Source organism: Apteryx mantelli, chromosome 2, assembly GCF_036417845.1.
Source record: "Apteryx mantelli isolate bAptMan1 chromosome 2, bAptMan1.hap1, whole genome shotgun sequence".
Taxonomy (NCBI): domain Eukaryota; kingdom Metazoa; phylum Chordata; class Aves; order Apterygiformes; family Apterygidae; genus Apteryx; species Apteryx mantelli.
Window position 1 is genome coordinate 11,044,041 of NC_089979.1, and position 21,124 is coordinate 11,065,164.

The 21,124-nt window shown below is 44.6% G+C and overlaps 1 long non-coding RNA gene across 3 annotated transcripts in view; it reads right to left on the reverse strand.

The window, feature by feature from the left end:
- Positions 1-21,124, reverse strand: part of LOC106496312 (uncharacterized) — a 170,237-nt gene that overhangs the window by 29,239 nt on the left and 119,874 nt on the right. For all 3 annotated transcript variants that reach the window (XR_010883268.1, XR_001294586.2, XR_010883267.1), the window contains one exon: positions 12,646-12,715. This is a non-coding gene — a long non-coding RNA (uncharacterized lncRNA). The remainder of the gene's footprint in view (positions 1-12,645; positions 12,716-21,124) is intronic.

Genomic DNA, 21,124 nt, shown 5'->3' on the forward strand with positions numbered 1-21,124 from the left:
AAGCTGCAGGTGCATGGATGCAATACTGGCATTGCCCCAGGATTCAAAATAAGGCCCCTATTTCCTATCCCTCTGATGCAGTTGTTTGACCACTATGCAACACCATTTAAACACTTTTATTTCATGAAGATGCAACTGCTGCTCTAGGAGACTTGTCTCCTAACAACTATAATGCAATATATCTTACCAAGAGAATGGGAATGGAAAATTAACATGCTCCATCCTTTGCAGAGCACTTCATTTATATATTTAGAAAAGAGAGAGCTTGCGTCTGAAAAAGAGATGATGAAAACCCACAGTAAACTGACAGAACTTATCCTAAATTTGCACTGATGTAAAGGAGATAAGAATCTGCCCTTGAGTGTTTTGTTACCTTCTGCTCAAGAGTTCAAGATGATAAAAAAAAATCGGCAAAAAACATAAAAGCCACAAACCATAAAGGTTTCAATACAAACAAACAGGGGTGTTTTCTTTAGCCATTTTTACTTTGGCAGTAGTGAGATAAGTGGACCATTCATATGGGTATTGTGAAAATAGCTGCAGGAAGATAACAAAAATATGAAATATTTGTCAGACCTAACTGTCAGCTACCATCATCTCAAACTGCAACTGTTCCCACGTTTTATCTCCAAGAGAAGAAAACAAAAACACCTTAGCAGGGCTTGAAAAAGTCAACACATATTGGCCATGCAATTGGCCTTCTAACCAGAACCGCTGGTAGGATGCTCTCCTGGGCCAGAGCTGGGTCCTGAAGGCAGAGCCCTGAGCGGGTAGAGGAAGGAAGGAGCGGGGACAAGGAAGAGACACAGAAAGAAACACAACCTTCCTTCTTCCCCCACATTTCCCTTCCTTGCCCCTCTCATAGTACAGAATTACTCAGCCCTTCTGCTGCCCACAGTATTTTCTAGCAGAGGAATGAAACCTCCAAGAATAACACCAGTTTCATAATGTTTCAGGATGACAGCAAGCAGGTGGGATTTTGGAAAGGTGGCTCCGGCACACGGCACGACTGACATCTAAATTCCTCTCCAGCAGCACTGATATATAACCACGGCCCCACAGTCAAGAGCCTGGAAACAGCACTTAATGCTCAAAGTTTACGAAGCAATGTGACAAGCAGCTCTCAGTAGCTGTAGCTGCAGGCTTCCCAAAGCATGAGAAGTGCTGTGTAGTACTTATTTATAAGTACTTCCTTCTGTCATGCTTTTAACTAGTCTGCTATTAGCACAGAGACTTGCAGTGGAAGGGCTTGAGAGGTCTGGGTCAACACAAGTCTCCACCATCACTCACGTCAACTTAAATGGACTTCTCCAGATCTCATTCACCTGTGAAATTAGCATAACACCCAGTTTCTCTACTGGGATATGGGCATCGTATTAAATGTTTATGAAAGTTAACCTTAAGATCCTTAGATTCCAGGAATATAGAGGAATGTTATAATTCACAGAGAAAGAAATCACTATTAATAAAGATTTTTACTGCAGTACTATACCGAGGTCCTGATCATAGAGGGCTCTAAAAAGCACTACAGAAACATGCATGGGTGTAAGGGAGGGCCAGGCCATTTCAGCTTGTTCTTGCTAACAGGGAGCACTTTGGCCCAATCCATTCAAGGTCTTAAACCCATTCGTACTCTAAAAAAATGTGAGCAGGACTACCCGTGAACTTCAAGTTAAGTGTTTAGTGCCTTAAGAGAGGCTGGTGCTTGCAGAGTAAGGCCTTTATAATAACCCACACAGAGGTAATCCCTTATCTCACAGATTAAAAATTAAAAAAAGGTAAAAGAGACCCTATCATAATGGAAGCCGGGAGAGAAGAGCTCATTAATGAGGCTCTTAGGGTAATTCACACCCTGCTGGAAAAGAACATTATGTCCTTTATCAACCTTTGGAGCGGGCCCTCAAAGAAACCCAAAGGACTTAAGAGAATCAAGGATGGCCAGGGCAGCCCGAGCTCCCAGCTGAGCACCAGCAGCCTCAGGAGAAGACCTGGCACAAGCCCAGCTGCTGGGATGTCCTCCGGTAGAAGGGATTCAATCCCTCACTTTACCATGCAGTCATCCTGCTTGATTTCGGATGAACTGTGTAATCTCTTAGGACTCTACAGTGGAAAGAGGGATAATGCCTCTCTTCTGCACTTTGCCCATCACGGTCATCTCAACAGATGCATGGGGAATGCAGACCAAAGAGGGTCTTTGCTACTGCTTGGGACTTACGGGCAGTGTTCTGCAATACAAAAACAAGAGCGTGAAAGAGAAAGCTGCAGCAAGTTCCGACCTTGGAAAGAAAGAAGGGACACACCTGGCTGCTTTTTTTTCCTTCTTTTTCAATAGGTTGGAACATTTTAAGTCCTGTGACCTACATTTTTCTAAAATATCCCCAAGTTCCTTTTTGACAGGAGAAAGGAACACTCTGGGATGGAAGCACTCGCTGAGGCTGATGTCCACTGCACCTCTGATGGAACAAAGGAATTTATCTATTTCAAGGTAGAACGAGGCCCTTCAGAGTGAATTGCTTGTGGAAAAAATGCAGAAACTGTAAGAAAACGACTTTTTAAAGTGATTTTTAAAAAATAATCACCTAACTCATAAGCAAAGTGAAATTAAATTAAGAAAAGGGAAACTTCAGCTAGATGTCAGGAAGCATTTAACAATCTCATGCATCTTCCTGTCAGGAAAAGTTTCCCAAGGGAACGTCGGAGGCGAGGGAGGGGGAAGCTCTGTTACTAGGATCTTTCAAAGCCAGGCTGACAAAACACTAGGAAGTCGTACTGCATTGCCTAATCCGGCATTGGCAGGAGCCTGGAACAGCGCGGCCGGCTGATCCGATGGGTCTTTCCCGGCTCATGCGTTGCAGAACAGAGTTCAACTGATTTCATCGGAAGTGAATCTCTCCCCCTTTCTTTCACCCCCACCCCCTCATTCATATTGGGAATAAGCTTGACAAACGCTGGAAGAGATTACAAGGGAGTGGAAGCAGGAGGCTAAAATGCTCTGAGGCCCCTTTCAGTCTAAAGGACAAAGTAATCGTGAAGCACCTCTGGCTCCAAGGACCGGCAAAGGAAGGAAAGGCTACAGCTCCACTCACTTTCTGAAAGAGACGCTTTGCTGAAAATAAAGAGTGGTTTACGTGATTCTCACAGAGAAGCCAAAAAAGTACTGTAGAGTCCCAGGAAAATGTGAGCATCCTACTCTTATAAAGAGCAACAATACTTCAGTTTACAATAATATCATTACAGTATTTTGAAAAAGCACCGGAGGATTATGTATGTTGCTTTAAGTAAAGGACAAAATAGAGAGAGTACAAAAAAGAGTCCGTGCCACTATATCTGACACGATCAAAGTCCTGATCTTAAAAATAAATTTTTACAATTTATTTCTCTCAGTGGCACTGGGAAGACTCTGAAAAGAACAACCACCCGGGCACAAAGACGACCAATCACCTATTTAAATGAGCTCTGAACAAACAGAGCAACAGACGCCAAGAGAAAACACAAGGAGAGATAAGCCAGCAAATGCCACTTTTCTACGTAATTACGCTTGACTCCCATCTCATTTGGCAGGCAGATCTGTTTCCCTGGAGACCTGTAGAGCAGGGGATATTCCAAGGGAATATTTCTGTAGGTTCATGGACATTTGTATACACCTTAGAATTATCTTATAGAAGTAATTTTTTTTTATGGTCGCCAGAGTGAGAAGGGTGTTTTTGTGCGAGAACAGCCACAGCTCAGAGCCAAGGCACCGTCTGCCTTACTGGTGTACTTCAATCCAGCCCTGGTGAGTTCATCTGCACAGAAGAAGAAAAGACGTTCAGGCTCTGGTCACCTTCGCTCCTTGATCTTTCTGCTGAAACTGCCATTTAAGAGCTGCAGTAACTGCCAACCGACATAGCAGTTTCTTGCCGTGAGCACTTCTGCACTATCGAATGGACTGAAAATATTGAGTTACTTCCCCTTGTTTAGCGCGAGTGAATCAATTGCAATAGCTGGTCACGACTTGCAGGGTTTAAAAAAAATCACCAAGATAGATAAAGGCAGCTTTCCTGGAAGAGAACCCACCCATGGAGCTTAAGCTCTGTTTATTTATTTTATCTATTCGAAGAAGGATGCTTCTGGCTGCTGTGCTTGCTAACCTATCTTTCCGACATGCAAAAATGTCTCTGTATTGTCTTTCCCAAATCTTCGGGCTACTCCAGAGCTCCTGCTCCAGGCGAGAAGCTTGCTAAGCTGTGGAACGGCAGCACTAAGAGGCTCTGCTCTGCTTTGTGCTGCTTTCCAGGAAGCTGAAAGCACCCGTGAAACCATCTGGGGACCTGTCACTTATATTCTTCAGCAACCTGCGGGCAATTGCACCGAAGCTATTTGCTCTAGACGATGACCCATTCCCTCTAGATGCGTTTTTCAGTCACTGGCTACTAATATACACTGAATTTAAAGATGGAGAAAAAGCTTCCTAGTCTGACACCTTAAGCCATCTCTGCCTACTCTACCAGTGAGGTTTTCTGCAGACTTCTGTTCTGCATCTGTAGGTGATTTTTCATGCCCAAGTTCAAGCCGGCTCTGTACAGAAGTGACAGCCCCTATTGTTACATAGTTCTTACAGGGCCAAAAAACCTGCAGCTCACATTACAGCCGAAAATTCATCCTGTCCAGTGAAAAGAACTGCAAATTTTTCATACAGAACTCAGTGGCAAGCACTGGAGAAAAGGGAAAAAAAGCAAGGGGTGGGGGGGAGAAAAGGAAAAAAAGGCGGGTAGGAAGGAGAAAAGGGAGGGGGAAGGATAAAAGGGAGGAGAAGGAAGGGAAAAAAGGAGGGGAAAGGGAGACATTGACAAAGGATGGAAAGAACAAAAAGACCGGGGGGAACATCAGTAAGGCGCAGGCACCAATCCAGCACGATGGCGCTTCTTCGGCTGGCACACTGCCCGCTACAGAACAGGTATCACATTAGGTACCTGGTCCCACTGCGCAATACACCACCAGCCGCCCCTCTCACCAGGCCCATGGTTTTAGCCTTCATTCTGCACAGACGGCCTGTGATCATGTTTCAATCCTCATAAATTATTGACATCAGATATGAGGAATTGGAGACATTAGAGATGGAAAAGATGCACTAGCCCATCCCCTGGGAAAGAGGGTTGGATCCTTCCCTGGGTCACACGAGCAAGGCACTGATGCTCCATTTCTCCTTGGGAAGCTGTTTTGCTGCTCAACACCTTTAGCATTCTGCTCAGTGCAGAATCTCTTAAAGATAACTTTGCAAAAGTTGCTTTTGTTTTAACCTTTAAGCCTTTCTTCCTGGTATTGCTGCCTTCCATCTGCATCCCACACAATCCTCTGGAATCGTACAGCAGCACTAGGACACTGGTTTCTTTAATATTCTAGCCTAAGGTTTCCAGAAGAAATTAATAGTTCTGGAAACACCAGTGGAAGACACCATAAAGAAAAAGGGTTAAAAAATCCAAAGATCAGGTATTCAAAAAACACAAAAATTACTGACTGATTTTGAACACCTAGGCCCTTTAACTAAAACTTCAGTCTTCCTGCCTTCCCTTCCCAGAGGTCTAGCTAGTGATGCATTCAGTACAAAAATATTTCCAGAGCTACAGACCAATTGCTTTATAAGTTACTCTTGTAGCACCAAAGGAAACAAGTGACTTCAGCGAAGCTTCACCCTGTATCCTGAGATGCTCAGACAGCTGGAATTCATGGGACGGGACAGCACTGAACCTCCTCACCATTCAGCAAAGTTCAGAAGGCTTGAAACAGAAAACCTGTCCTTAGCATCATATTTTAAGAGCTAACTCCCTCCTGGCAACTAAGATACAGTATACAAAGAGCGTGTCAGGCTTTGAACTCCACAGTAATTCACCTTCTTGCCATAATTTACACACTCTTTTTGCTGGCTTGAAGAGTTGTCAATACTTCCTTCAGTTACACAAAGCTTCATGGAGATGAAAAACTACTGCCAAGAGTTTTTTGAGATTTACTGTAATTTTGTTTCAGATTAGGAAAACACACATGTGCTTAAATCACTACTGAAGTCAATGATTCATGACTGCATGCTCAGAGTCCAGCATATGCCTAAGGAAACAAGATGAAACTTCTTTTTTTTTCTTTAGGATAAAAACGTTTTGAGAATGTCAATTAAAAATAAATGGCAATTACCTAAATTAGCTGTTCATCACTGTGCACCTGATTTGTAAAAAAAATAAGGTGGGAAGATGATCAAGTACTGTCTCGATGTGAGAATAGAAACTGGCCATTAGCTTCCAGGGAAAACCCTGCACTGAAAGAGTTTGTCCAAGGCAAATATGAAATACAGAATAAAACACTGGTGAAGTTTCTTTGAAAATGGGCTCTACATTTTCAACAGACACTAAAGCTAAAGAGGGGAGGTTCCCAGTTCTTTTTTTACCAGATGACCTTCTGACAGACATTTTCTGACCTGCTGAAAACGAAAGGGACTGAGCTCATCCACCTCTTCCCTGTGGTGTACTATGTTTCTCCTAGCTCATCCTCCTATTTATGCAAGATCTAATGATGGCATTGGGAAGCCCTGAGCATAGAGCGGGTGTTTTGGAGACTATTCTGGACTAAATGACTCCTACCTGGCTGCCAGTGCCTGTGCAGAACAGGCTCAGTAAGTCGGGTATTTGGTAAGTCAGCCCTTTCCGTCCCACCTTCCTGCGTTCCCAGGTGGCTATGCGTGGGCGAGGGAGCAGAAGGCTGCTGGCTGCAGATGACCATGTCCGCAAGAGCTTGTCTGGTGGGTCTCTGCTGCAAGGTCTCCCCTGTGGCTGCTCCAGATCTGCATCAAAACCGTGGGACGGTCACATCCTAGCCGCTAGCCGGAACCGCTGCAAGCGTTTCCCTTTATGAATGTGCAGTCTAGCCCAGAAAATGGTTTCTAACATAGGCATTGCGGGTTCCATGTTGACTATGCCTTGGTGACTTCTAGAGAAAAAACATCTCAGCTGATAAAAAAAATGATAGAGTTTTTGTTGTTTTTTGTTTTTGTTTTCTTGGGGTTTTTTTTGCAACTGCCAGACCTGCAAACTCAATCTGGGAACCGAAACTGAAGAGGTGAGCTTTCCTCATCACCTCAAACACTGCTACCAGAAATCTACTCTTCACTGAAGTACTTGAGAGAGAAGCGCCACGGACATACTGACTTCGTATGACTCAGCGGAGGGTTATCAGCAATGGTTCAGAAGCCGCAGAGAGACGCTAGCTGACTTCCGAGATGAAGGATGGACAGTGCACACGGTTGGCAGTTAGCGGGAAATTCCTCTCATCTTTCTTTGTTTTAACAAGCCCAGTTTGATCCTGAAACAGGCTGAAGAGCGGGTTCCCAGCAGGACGAGCCAGAATGATTCAGCTGAGGGTAACCTGGCTGTGCCACTCATTTATACCAGTGGGGCAGTGCGTCCTCAATGCCGCGTTTCATGGTCACGGACTGCAAGAGTGCAGCGCTTCCCTGAGGCGGCCGCTGATTTTCCGGAGATGGGGCGGCTTTTTCCGCAGGAGGCAAGATTCGTCGGCAGCCAGCGGGCGCCGGGACAGAGCCTGCCAGCGCCGCAGCGCTTGCGCCCGGGCTCGGGAGCCAAGTCCAAGGGCTCTGGCTGGCCGCCAGCCCCGCGCCGCCGCCTGCTCGAGACCTCCGTCCCACCGTGAGGTCAGGCGAGGGCTACGCCGCCGGCATTGCGCAGCCCGCCACGGTGACTCAGCGGGATTTGGGGAGCAATCTGCCGAATCGGGGGAGCTCCAGCCCGTGAGCGATGGGACAGAAGGGCACCTGGGAGGGCAGTGCTGTCCGCCGCAAATGCGCCGGGTCCTCGGCTGCCGGACAGAGCGGGCAGGACACAGAAGAGCTTCAAAATCAACCTGCTGATGCTAACGAAGCTGTGCAATCTATATTAACATGATAAACAGCAGGTTACAAATTCCCAGGCACCGCGTAATCCGACAGGAGCACACCGCCTTGTCCCGGCCGGCGACCCAGCTACCGGGGCGTTGCAGCGAGAGGGGATTTCCAGGCTCGTCTCAGCTCCCGAGCGCCTGCTGCTCTCACACAACCAACCTGCCCCGCTTCATCCCGCCCCCACCACACGGAGATGTTTCATCCGGGAGCCAAAGCAAAGAATTTCTTGCAGGCTGAAGAAGAGGAGAGGCGTTGCAAATGGCAGAAGAGCCTCTTTTTAGAGTCTGCTATGGTGCAGGTTTGGCCTGGAGCCACACCGCCAAGGGCTGTTATCTCCTCCCATCTCACGGGGTGCTGCAGAAAGCGGTGTTGGTGGTTTGACTCTCTCTGAAATGAAGCGGTCCTCTCGCCCGTGCCAGGCAGCTGTTCCGCCTTTTGAGGAGCCACATTACGCTCCTGAGCCCATGTGACTGTTGAATAATCCGGGGCACTCACAGTTGGGCGTTCAGCCGTAATGTCCTGACCATACCCTGCACGGGTATTAACCTTCTGTCCACCTAAAAAATTCCTTTTGTTGGATTCAGGGACTTGACTTCCTGCTGTGCACGGTCAAACAGTTGCCACCAGCCAGCTTAAAGATAGTTATAATTCAGTAGTGTGTAAAATAAGTTTCTTTAAATAGTAACACAGAAAAAATACAAAAAAAATCATGTGAGACCCTTTAACAGAAAAAATCCACTGTGGACACTCAGATGTTCTCTGTGTATATAGGTGGAGGAGGACATTTTACTAGATTTATTCTGAGCTAAGAAAGTGACTCTGCTCTGGCTTTAGCACAACTCTGTAAGAGAACAATTTATCTGGTGAAGACACTCTCCCGAGAGGAGAAAACAAAGATGCAGATTAAGAGCTGCCTTTTCCAGGAATGTGTTACAGAGGGTTTGACCGCAATTGGTTTGCTGGTTTCATTTTCTACCTTTTCCCATTGAAGCCTCCTAGGGATAAATCCTGTCTTCATGGAAAGAGAACAGCTAGAGGAAAGGACAATTAATCAACAGGTCCCTCTGTTCTCCATCAGGAGCCTTGCCTGGATGCACTGGTGAAGCCAACCTCCCCCTACCATCAGCCCTGTACAGCAACACCTTCCTCGGGGCAGAGGCAAAGAAATGGAGGAGGACGCTATAAAGGGAGAAGCTATAAGAGAGAGCAGTCGTTTCGCCCTTGCTCTCCCCCATCCCCAAAAACCCAGAGAAAACTTTGAATCCTCAGCAGCTACAGGATGAACTCTAAAGAATGCAATAGAGCAAGAGAAAGAGAGGAAGAAAAATAATGTGTTATTATTTTAGTAGCTGTATGCAAGCTGTGGGTGAGTTTTGAGAAAAGTTCCTGCTGCAGGTGTAGAAGGGGAAGGTTATTCATTTCACCCGATTTTAAACACAGCCTTAGCACCCCGGTGGGAAAAGAGGGTCCCCTGGCTCCTAGTAGTCACAAACACTGAGGTTACCAGATGCACATACAAGGATGTTTTAAGTGAAGACGTATTTGCGTAGCTGTAGGCCTCTCAGTTTTGGTTAAACTAACAGCCTTGCTTTCCTTCCTCAATTTCATATCCTCTCGGGCATACAGACAATCCTCAGAGCATCAATTTGCAACAAAACCTTGACGCAAGCTGCTTTGACCTACAGACACAAATCCATTTATCGCCAGGGCTGGGACGCTGGACAAAGAAGAGCGGTGCCTCTGAGCTGGGTGCCAGGGCCACTCTCTGATTCAGCAAAGCCTTTGATAAGAAATGTCATCCTCCATTGAGTAATTTTAGCCCGTCAGATAAGAATCTCTATCAGGCTCAAACATATGGCTGGCTGCAAAGCATGCAGCAAAATGAGACGGGTAATTTATTTGCTTGTGCTAAGAGCACTCCCAGAGTCAGAGAAGCTGATGCAATGAAATAAGAAGTGCCAAATTACCCTCCATTCTTATTCGGAGATCCAGAAGAGGCTCCTGATAAATACAAGGGGCTTGTCTACCCAGCCAAACAGCATCTCCTTCTCTCTGCCTCTTCTCTTTTGAGCATCAAACTACCAAAGAGACAACAGCGCTATATGACTAATGAACAGAGGGCTGCACGGTGTTTTCTAAGGCCTGTTCCTCTCATTAAATCCCACTCATTTCCCAGGAACTTACACCCACAAGTATGCGTAGTACTTTGTTTGAAGCGTCAGTAAGTACTATTTAGGGGGGGAAACTGAGGGCTTAAGGGGCAGAATTACACAACACTGGCAGAACCATGAGTTGAACTCAAGTCTCCTGAGATAAGCCCTAGTCATTAGAGCACAGCTTAAAATTAATGGCCTGCAGCACCATCGGGGTACTCGATGCTTTGACATTCCAGTGCCAAGCATAACTTAGCACCTATGATTTAGGTGACTTGGGCTAATCTATATAAACATAATACTGGGCCAGGCATTGTCAGGCTTTGAAATCAGCTGGGCTACTCAGAGAGTAAAAGAACTATTTAACTTGAGTTACGGCTGGAACATCTGATCCATAGGAGCTATGCAAGGATACTCCTAAGATGCACTTAGCATATTTAACCACTGATTGCTGGAAGGATATACTGGGGAAGGCTCACCCTTAGTGAGCCCTGTTTCTTATATTCTTTCCTCATACACTCTCTCCTGGTTATCATCACGGGAGGTACCGGACTAGATGGTCTCACTCAGTACAACCACTTCTATTTCCTCTCATCTTCATCAGCACACCTATTATTAAAAATGTATTGAATACTTCCCCACCACTACCTTTAGATGGAGGAATTTCACTCCCAGACTGAAGATCAACATATGAAATTCCATTCTGAAGTAGAAACTTACACCTAACCTGCAAATACTTGAATTTGGTACTTATATGGAACCAGTCAGATCCAAACTTTGAAAGTGTCCTTCCTCCCTCTGATTCAAATCCACTGCAGAACAGTAGTAGCTACATACTTTTTCATAGATATTCTATTCATCAGTGTGAAATCAATGCTGTTTCCTGGTCAGCAGTATCTTCCCATCACCAGATCTACCAGTGTCATCAGCATTCTCACTAGAAATATCAGCAGTTAAACCAAAGACTGAATGAGTCAAGAAGATTAAAATCTTCTCATTAGAGATGATCCTCCCAGGTCAGGTCTAACACACAAGGGTAAGGCGAGCAGGGAAATTTCTGACCTGGAAAGGAAGAGGGGATTTTCATCTCTGGGGTGTTCAACCCAGTTGCTTTCATCACTGTCAAATTTATTAGGTAACCTTAAAATGACAATACGGGCCTAGAATCACATGCTGGCAGACTATCACAGCAGCTTGATACACAGCAACCTTAGAGGAAGGAAAAGTCTGATGAAAAGCATGATGCACTGCTTTTTGCTTTGCTGTTTTGAGGGTTTCCTTGTCACTTTGGATCTTACTGTCTTTTTGTCTCTGCTACTCTGCAATCTTCACAGGAACCAGCTGGACTGTGCAAAGCATTTCAGAAGAAAGCCAAGTGTCTCCCATGCCTGTGCAGCACTATTGCTAGGCAGGACCAAACCAGTACACCCTTCTAGAGCCCAAACCAGACTTCCTCTCACAGCAATGCTGCTGATGCACCAGAGCCCACTGGAGAAAAAGCGAGAAGACATGCATGTTCATTAGGAAATGAGAATGAGTGTTTGCAGCAGGAGGGAAGTTAAAAAATAAATCAAGCTTCAACTTTCCTTTCTGCAACCAACATTTTTCAATTATACAAAAGGTGGCAAATCTAAACCATGTAACTTTGCTCTATTTTTTCCTGCTCCTGCATTTTTCCTCTCATTGCTTTGGATGAGTTAATGTGAGAAGCCCAGTTATTTCAGCTCCCATTGAATCACATCAGTTTGGAAAATATAGCACTGCCATGCTCCAGACTTGGAGCTGCAAAGAGTGCAGATGAACGTGAGGGACTTGCCACCCTCACTTTAAAAAATAAAGAAGTTAGTTCCCCTGGAATAAAAAAAAAGGTACAAAGTCTCTTCTGGTAGTGGTATATCTTATTGTGTGTGGGGGGGCAGAGATGCTTGAAAAAATTAAGTCTGATATATGTGGACAAGTAAGACTGTAGAGATTTGATGACTGTTTTTACATAAAGCTTGTTCAAGAGTCTGCTGGCCTTTTTGATCTGCTCCGCAGAGGTAGGCACAGGTGACACAAAGTATAGGAATTGGGCAAGGGTATGTGAGGGAGATCAGAGACAGCAGGAGAAACCACTCAGCCGAAAAACAATGCCGGAACTCATACCACTTCTTGCCTGATGGATACTGGAGTGAGTCTGCATGGAGGGAAAAGGTTTGGTTGGGTTGGTTGGGGTTTTTTTTGTTTTTTTTTTTTAACCTCATTGTGAAGCATCACTCTCATTTTGGAGGTCAGGAAACTTCTTCATAGCATCACCTCGCCTCTCTTTCCTCCTATATATTCCCTCATGCACTCTTCTCTTTTGCAAAATCCATCTCTCTAAAGTGAGAGATATACTCCAGGCTCTTCTCCTTTTGAGGTCTCCCAACAGCAACACAGCATTTATTTTGTTTACTTGTGCCAAGCAGCTAACCCCGTACTTTCTCCTTGTGTGACACGGAAGATAAAAACTTAAAAATCATCCTGTTTCCAAAGGTTGTGGGGAGGGTTTGCTGGGACAATTCAAAATACCTTTTGGACAGTTCAGAATACCTTTCGAAAGGTGGTAATCCAAGCCAAAATCAGAGTTCATCAGACTTCATCATTCAAACTGTGGACGTGCCTATAAAGAAAGCACAATTTTAGGATCTGGATTTGGACAGATGAACAAAATTTCAGGTTTTACACATGATCTCTGTATTAAAGAGCTTTAAAGTTTAGTCCCATGGGAGAACAACGTCTAGTTCACTCTTCAAGGGATACCCTGACCTTACAGCACTAATGGAAGAACATCTTGCTCTTGCCCACAAATTCAGACAACAGAAGTTTCTGCTCAAACATACAGATTAACAAGGGATGTTAAACAAAGCTGGGAAAAAACAATTCTACCATCCTTGGAGGGTTTAAAGATCTTGACTTTTTTTTTTGTTCTAAATGAGTGCAAAAAATGGTCAAACCTTAAAACTTTGAAGGTCCTAAAATTCAAACCTGTTTTGACTTGAAGCACTTTGTTTCAACAGTTGGAAATATTCCCTTAGGTGTCATAAGCTTTTAATTTTTTCACTGTAAAGTGCATTAGAAACAAAGTCATTTCAAATGCAAACTGAAATACAAACACAGTCTGGAAAACACAGATGTAGAATCAACAGACATCCCTTTTCAAAAAATTACTATGCTTTTCTCAAAAAGGAGTATTTTTTGATACCAACTCTCTCTTGAGGGTGCATTCAATTTCAACATGTTAGTTTATTATTGAAAATCAGCTCCAGTGCTGAGAAAGGAAACATCTAGCTACTTTAATCAAATTAAATAGTTTTAATATACAATGAAATAATATTAGTCTTACATATAAATTCTATCCTAAATGGATTTTTGAGTTAAACGGCAAATTCATATACAGTTCAAAGAACAGCAAAATGACTACATTTTGTGTTGATTAATACCAATGCAGACATTGCTCCACTGGGCATAAAATATCGGTTCAATGAGGAGGCAAAAACAACTCAAAAATCAGATCTAGATTAAGTTCTAAGTTTTGTCAAAAATAGGAGTTGTTTGTATATAGAGTACTGGCCAGACAGGAATCACAGCATCTAGGTAAGTTAATGTGAATTAAAGTTTTTAATCTCCAGGAGTTCCTCCAGCTGACAATGGCCAAATGTAAGCAGTGGTAGCATAATGGTCCTGAGAAAGAAACAAGAAGCCTTCAATTGCTTCTGTAGGACATTTCAAAGAGGTGGCAGATCAACACAACAGAGAGGGTTACAAGGCTGCTTTGGATGGCAAGGGCAACAGAGAAGAAGGAACAGGCAGTCCATTCTCACTGGGAATAGACAGCAAACAGACTCCTACCCAACAACCATGGAGAACTGCCAGGGTAAGAGATAGAGAGACCAGGTCTAGGAGATAGTAACTCATAAATTGGTCTCACGGAAGAAGAGATCTCCTTTTTCAACAGGAGTGGGTGAAGAGCAGCACTGCACTGTTGGGGTCTGCACGCTGCAGACTTTGGTGGAGCGACAGACCACGACTTGGAACCACTCCCCCGCTGCACTGACGCAACAGAGTTGGTACCAGCACAGCAGAAATCAAACCAAGTAAGAAAGCCCAAAGGCGTCAGCAAGCCTGCCTTGCCCAGTGCTGGTAGTCACTACAGGGAGCCCCCAAGAGGAGGTACATTTCTATGCTCTTTTTTTCCTTAACTCAAAGGAGAAGCTTCCAGTGTGGAGATGACCTTTGTCTTGCAAGTGGCCACACAGACACAGGTTTTGGGTCAACTAACTGTCAGTCCAGGTATTTGCAGCACAGAGCCCCTTAAGAACTGATTTGTCTTGGCAGCTGGTTTCTCTCCTTCTCTTGCTTGTGTAAGAATCTCCCTCCTCCATGGAGTCAGCTGTGAAATTGTATCACCTTGATGAGGTTTAAGAGCTCTGACCCTCGCATAATTTTTCAGAATTGAGATGTGATATCCAGAGAGCACAAGTCTCTGCTGTCACATTACACGGGGAACAGACACGCTGCTGGCAATTCTCTCCCTGCACTCACACGCACACAGCAATATATGCACATGCCCACCAACTATCTTCATGAAGCTACTGAGGGAAACACCTTGCCACAAAACCACCAAAATCTAGGCCAAGGAAAGGTATTTCTCTAGCTGTAATTCTGATTTCTGCTTATGGGGCTCTCCAATCTGGAAAAGAGATGACTTAAGGGAGGTGGGCAATATGACTTGTCTACATATTCAGAAATGATATAGAAAGGATAGGTAATGATTTGACTGTTCACTCTTTATTCTAATATAAGAACAAGGATGTTTCAAATAAAGCAGGAGGAAGGCTTGAAAGAAGCAAAAGGAGGTGGTTCTTCACGCAACGGGTAGCAGATCTGTGAAACTCCTTTCCAAAGTATATTGCGGATACTCAATTTTATATGGACTTGAAACTAGACAAATACATGGCATAGAAACCCACAGAGGATTACAGAGTACAGCAAAAGTTCCTGAGCTGAAAACAGTAGAGTGCTGGTGGAGGGTAAGTATCATATATGCTTGTTTTGCCTTTATTTTTCCCTAAGCATCTGCTTACGGAAAAATACCACCATTGAAAAATACCAGCCACTGTTGGGGACCAGACTTTGGCCTGATGGGCCTTTGGTCTGACCTGGATCTTAGATTCTCAGCTACACTGATTCCCAGTGAAATGACAGGCTATCAGGAGAAGCAAAGGATTGGTCTCTACCTTCAAGGAAATACCTCCCTTGGGAGCAGAATGTGGCAAAGCAGGTAGAAAGCCTCTGAGGTTCAAATACATTTTTGCTAGAAAAGCTGAGAGATGTGGATCATCTCATTAGCAAAGGAAACAAGGTCATAACTGGGGGCATTAAAAGCAAATGGTTCTAGTGCTCACTGGGAGTGCAGTGAGGAGAGCTAGGAAGAGAGGAACCAGGAAATGGGCCCACAACGCAAGGGTGTCAAAACAATCACCAGCTCTGGAGAGGCATGTCTCTGACCTTCTTTCATGCTTTCTGTATCTACGTATCAAGCATTTACATGTCACACTGTCTCTCTTGCTCCAGGACCTGCTGCACTGCTTTTGGGGCGTAGCTCTCTAAAGGCCCCCATCACCATGTGCTGAGCCAGTGCAGGCTCCCAGTGGTCTGTATGAAGCTATACATCATGTACACCTCCACCATGTAAACCACTGGGCCAGGCCTGTTCCCTGCCATGTAACCAACCGCACCAGCCGACCCATTCTGGGTCAGGTCATGATGTCGTGTCCTTCATTAGAGAGGAAGAAACACGAACAGGAAGAGATCTACACCTTCAGGCCATGCATCGAATGGGCACCTACCACATCAACATCTCCTCCCCACCAAAGTGTTTTGCCATACCCCAAGTACATGCTTCCACCCTCTTCCCCCATATTAACCTGGACAACCTCCAAAGTCACCTCACCATCCCTGGAAGGTGTGACGCACTAGCCTAATTTTGAATGAAGGAGATTCTTTTTTTATTGAAAGAAGAACTTGTGGCTGCTGAGCGCCTTTCAAGATTGGGTGCCCATGGCAGTACTTAGCACCAAGCTCCACAGATTGGTCTGCTTGGAAGATGGGCTGTCTGTCATGCTGAAAATTAGCTACCAGTAGAAGTCATTGAAAAAGAAAGAGGTGGGAAGAGCGGAGCACTGTGAGGAGCTTCACCTCACACTACAGTAGGGTAGGTATCAGAAGAGCTGTGCACGTAAATCGAGGGCTTGCAGTGAGTGCCTATAAGGAGGCTGCCCAGCTCACGGCATCTGGAATTGCAGAGTGCTGTCCTCAGGCTCTAGAAATATTCCCCTCAGCAAGGCATGACGCTGACCCAGTGGCATTAAAAGAACAGCTTCCAGCATCCTGGCCATATGAGGCCACCACGAGGGACCCGATCTGTCCCGAACTCGACACTCCCCAGGAGGCACACTGCATGCTGACAAGCCTGGCAAGGGGATTAGCAATGCAGCGTTAAAGTGCTAAACACTGACACAACCACAGAGTGAAAACAGCTTCCCACAAATAAGAGGAAAGACCAGAATATCTTTTCACAGATCCACTGCTGCGTAAGTGGAACTTGCCCTGTTCTCAGCTGAATTCAAATACAGACTGTCAGTCCAAATAGACAAATGACTTGCCTGCATCACGGAGCTGCAACAGCACAGGCGCACAGCTACCTGCAGCCAGGCAAACCTACTGGGCACGGTACTCAGAACAGGGGAGGATTAAATGCACGACTACCTCCAAACATCCTACCTGAATGATAAAAGCAAGAACAATTTGGGTTAAGAACTGGATTCCCTTTCTCTCCTACCCTTCCTCATCAACTGGTTGTCCCCACCTCTACTTCAGTTTAAATTAACCCCTCCTGCAATCCTGCATTGCTAATAAATTAGCATCACACATAGCAGCATGTAGTAAAAGACACCAGCAGGGCTGCTGAATGCACCAACTTTGACAGTGGCCTAAGCAGACGTGCTAGAAAAACCTCCATATGTTACTAACAAAGGGCTTTCTAGGTTCCCCATCAGATCAACACCCTCATTTCCCCTGATTCATTATACATAAAATTAACATAAAAGTGATAATAAAACAACCTCAAATAGAAACACACTCAACCCTCTGTGTCTAATGTCTAGAAATATGCTAGCACTGACCCTAAATGCCCAATGGACGCAGCCAACCCATGACTTCCAAGCAGGGGGGTTGGTGTTACGCTATTAGACAGCAACAGTAGGTTTTGTTGGCACAGGGCTTTCAGGTTAACCAGATCTCTGGGAGAGAAAGCGATCCATTAGGATCTGATGAGGTCAAAAAAACTGCTGGACTCTGGGGCCCGCTCAAATGCACAGTCCGCCCTGTCCTGCCATGTATTACTGGGATCTTTTAGTGATAACTCAGTTTTACCTCCCTCCTGTGAACCACCTTCCTTCTCTCAACTCTGTAAAATACATATCCAGAAGCTCTCAGCCATATAAAGATTTTTGACATTTGGTTGGTACAGTGAGAAAGTTTGGACTAAAACTCTTTTAGAATATAAATTGAGAAAAAAAAAACATCAAAAATACTAATGAGATGCTTGGTGTATTAAAGAAATGGCTATATGGAAACTTTTCAAATGTATGAGACCTACAGGACTGGCTGAGGTAAGAGACATAATTAGCCCAACATGAGCTTGCCAGGCAGGTCCACAAGGCTAATGCAGTGCTTGGATGCACAAATGAGGGATGCCATGTACCAGCAGAGAGGCCCTGTTATCTTTGGGCCTTGGTGTTGGCACAGCGGACAGAGTATGAGGTTTAATACTTGTGCCCACACTTAAAGAAGAATGCTGGAAAACTGGAAAGAGTTCAGAGAAAAGCCATTAGAACAAAACCAGACTTGTATCAAGGAGCTCAAGGAAGTCAATCAAAGAGAAAGTTAAAAGGTACCTCACAGCCTGTAAGTACCTGTCAGGAAGAGGCTCTTCACTCCACCAGACAAAAGGATAACAAGACCAAAGGTTGAAAGTTGAAGCTGGATAGAAAACAGCCCAGAAATAAGACACGACTTTTTCAATACTGTAGTTAAATAACAGAGGGAAAAACCCTCCAGCTAGTGTGGTCAATTCTCCATCAGTGGCAATTTTTAGATTAAGATGGGATTCCACCTCCTGCAGCCTTTCTCCACCAAAGATGCATGTCTGAGTCCATTCACAGCTGCTGAACCCAGAGTGAAAATTAATTCAAGGAAGTCCTATGATCTCTGTTATACAGGAGGTCAGACTAGACAAGCACAATGACCTTAAAACCTAAAAGTCGATTAGGTACAGAGAACAAGAGGCCCAATTATCGGAGGTTTTGACCCCTCCAGCCTACAAGAATTCCTACTGGATTTGCAGGTCCTTTGCACCCCTTCAGCACCAAGACGTGGATTTTGCTTGTTGTAAAGCAGCAAAAGTGCCAGATCCTCAACACCAGTGACAAAGTGAGACACTATTAAACCAAGAAATCTACACTGATTTTTTTTCCAGCTAAGGAATTAGAAAAATCACTGTCAGACAAAACCAGAAACAAGTAAAAAATTACACTGACTGGGCAAAAACAAAGCATGGTGTAAGGCAAACAAAACAAACATGGTATTTTTCTTTTTTTTTAATCTCAGAGAAAGGCATTTAGAGGTGACTACTGGGAAGAGATTCTCTTTCACAGTCAGAAAGATTTCTTCTCAAGTGGTTTCCCAGCATGTGAATTCCCTTTAACTCCCCGGGAGCTGAGGTGATGGGACAATTGCTTCTCTCCAACGCTAGCTGTCCTTTGGAGGGATGTCCCTCCAATTAGCTTTCTGGCAGAGCTGAGTTAAGATGCTTGGCAGCCAGATTTATCAGTGGATGCAGAAATGTAAATAAAATTTAAAAAGGAATTGCTTTCCCCAGATGGCTATGCTAGAAAACCTCATCACAGAGCACAATCCTGCCGCCGTGCTGAGACCAAGAGGGTGGCAGGAGCAAACCAGAGAAGCCTCTGCAGGTTTTATGCTGCAGCATGCAAGAATCCAGTCAATTATTGGAGCAGGGTGACTTTCTGAGCTTGTTAGACAGCAGTTAAAGCCAGTGGAGACCAACTGTGTTTTGACATTGCTACTTAATTCCTCCCTTTGAGATTTCACTGGTTATTGTTAGTTTTTCAGGACAAGCTACCTGAGGGCTGTTGGGAGCCTCCGCTTTGACCGTAGCTTATGTGTTTTCATGGACACAGTGCTAATTTAAGCTGGAGCTGTGACGACTGCAGACAGGCAGTGCAATCTAGTATATAATAAACTGGACCAGGAGCCCTTTTCTTGCCTTCCCTGTGGTCTGGCTTATGGCAGTAGCAATTCAATTAGCTTGTGCCTCGGTACTCCATCTGCTAACGGTGGACACGAGGATAAATCTCAAAGAACGCCTCCAGGCTAGTCAGACGCGATGTTTAGGACAATCGTATAGAATAGCACAGCCAACGTGGCAGACTGTCCATCACCCCAAATCTGGTTATCAGAACCACGTCTTCCCAGCAGTTTTACGGCTGACGACAACCCAGGGACGGCTAAGGTGAGTCCCAGGATCTGCGTCGCTCCAGAGGCCCAACCAGACAACCCGAATGATCCCAAGCGGCCATCTCTGATACCTGGAGACTCTCAACTGCACAGACATAAATCAAGGGTCAGTGCAGTGAGTCAAAGGAGTAGTGCCAGTGATGACTGCGGTATGAATCAGGGCTGCGTGCATCTGCAACAGCAGCTGTTAAAGAAACCCTATTAATTCCTGCTGATCCATGTTCCTCAAAGCTAGTTTTACATTAAACTAATATTGGTGTTCTGAAGTCACTAAGCTCAAATGATGTGAAGTCCGCAGGATTACAGAACTGTCTCTCTGGCACCCAGCATTAGAAAGGCTCTGAATATTTTAATAAGGAGGATTACTTCTGACCACGCTTGGTCTTAATGGCTTTGGAAGAGGGTGGGGAAGAAAAGGTGGAAGTGGGAGGGCTAATTATCTTATACAAGGAATGGAGGCCTGCCAAAACTTTCTCCAGTAGCAGCAATAATGAAACAACATCATCAAAAGACAAATCATCACAGTCCCAGTCAATGTTATAGTAAGGCTGGCGGGAGGCCAATTTGGGATTTGAATGATGCAGATGATGACGTGGCCTATTCCCCCGTGTTTGTTTTTGAGGAGGAAAAGTACCCACTTTCCCCCTGAAACAAGGACACTGCTGTATTTAAAAGTGGTTGCTAGCACAACCTATAATACCTAGAGCTATACCTGCTCTGCTAGTGGGGAGGGGCAGAAATCAAAAGGACAGCAAGCATTTGGAGGCAATAACGTCCAGCATCGCTGCCACATCCAAAAGGAGCCATCTGTTCCGCAGCTGTGTATGTGTACGTTATCTTGGGGAAAGAAATCTCTGTTTTCCTTTTTTTCTTTCAACATGAGCATCACCAAATGATAAAGAAGATCTAGATCATACAATTTCATCCAGACCTGCACTGTCATATACGCTCAGTCACTCAAGATTTGGTGCATTTCTCAAAAGCTGTAGCTTCTGGAGTCATGTGAAAATATAAACAAAGATTTGCCTTTCTTTCCAAATGGGGGAAAGATTATCTAAATCCTACAGATAGACAAGTGTTTAAAGACCACAAAAAAATCACAGATATATAAGACTTCATATATAGTGTTATGTAAACATGCATATGGGGTTTTTTTTCAATTATCTGTTGACTTTTTATACCTTACTGATGATTTGACTTTGCTTGTATTATTGCCTTGCCTTAATTTTTCTGCCAGCACAGGCTGAATGTGAATAAGGTCCATATCCACAGACTAAGGCTACTTAAACTTAAGGTGCTTAAGCTCCTAACTCTGATACACTGAAACACTCCCTGAAGTTAATTATATTTAGGTTTCCAGCTTCCCTTTGTGCATCTGGACTCAAGGACTTTCACATCTGCTTGATTTCACTAAGACTCAGAAGACTGT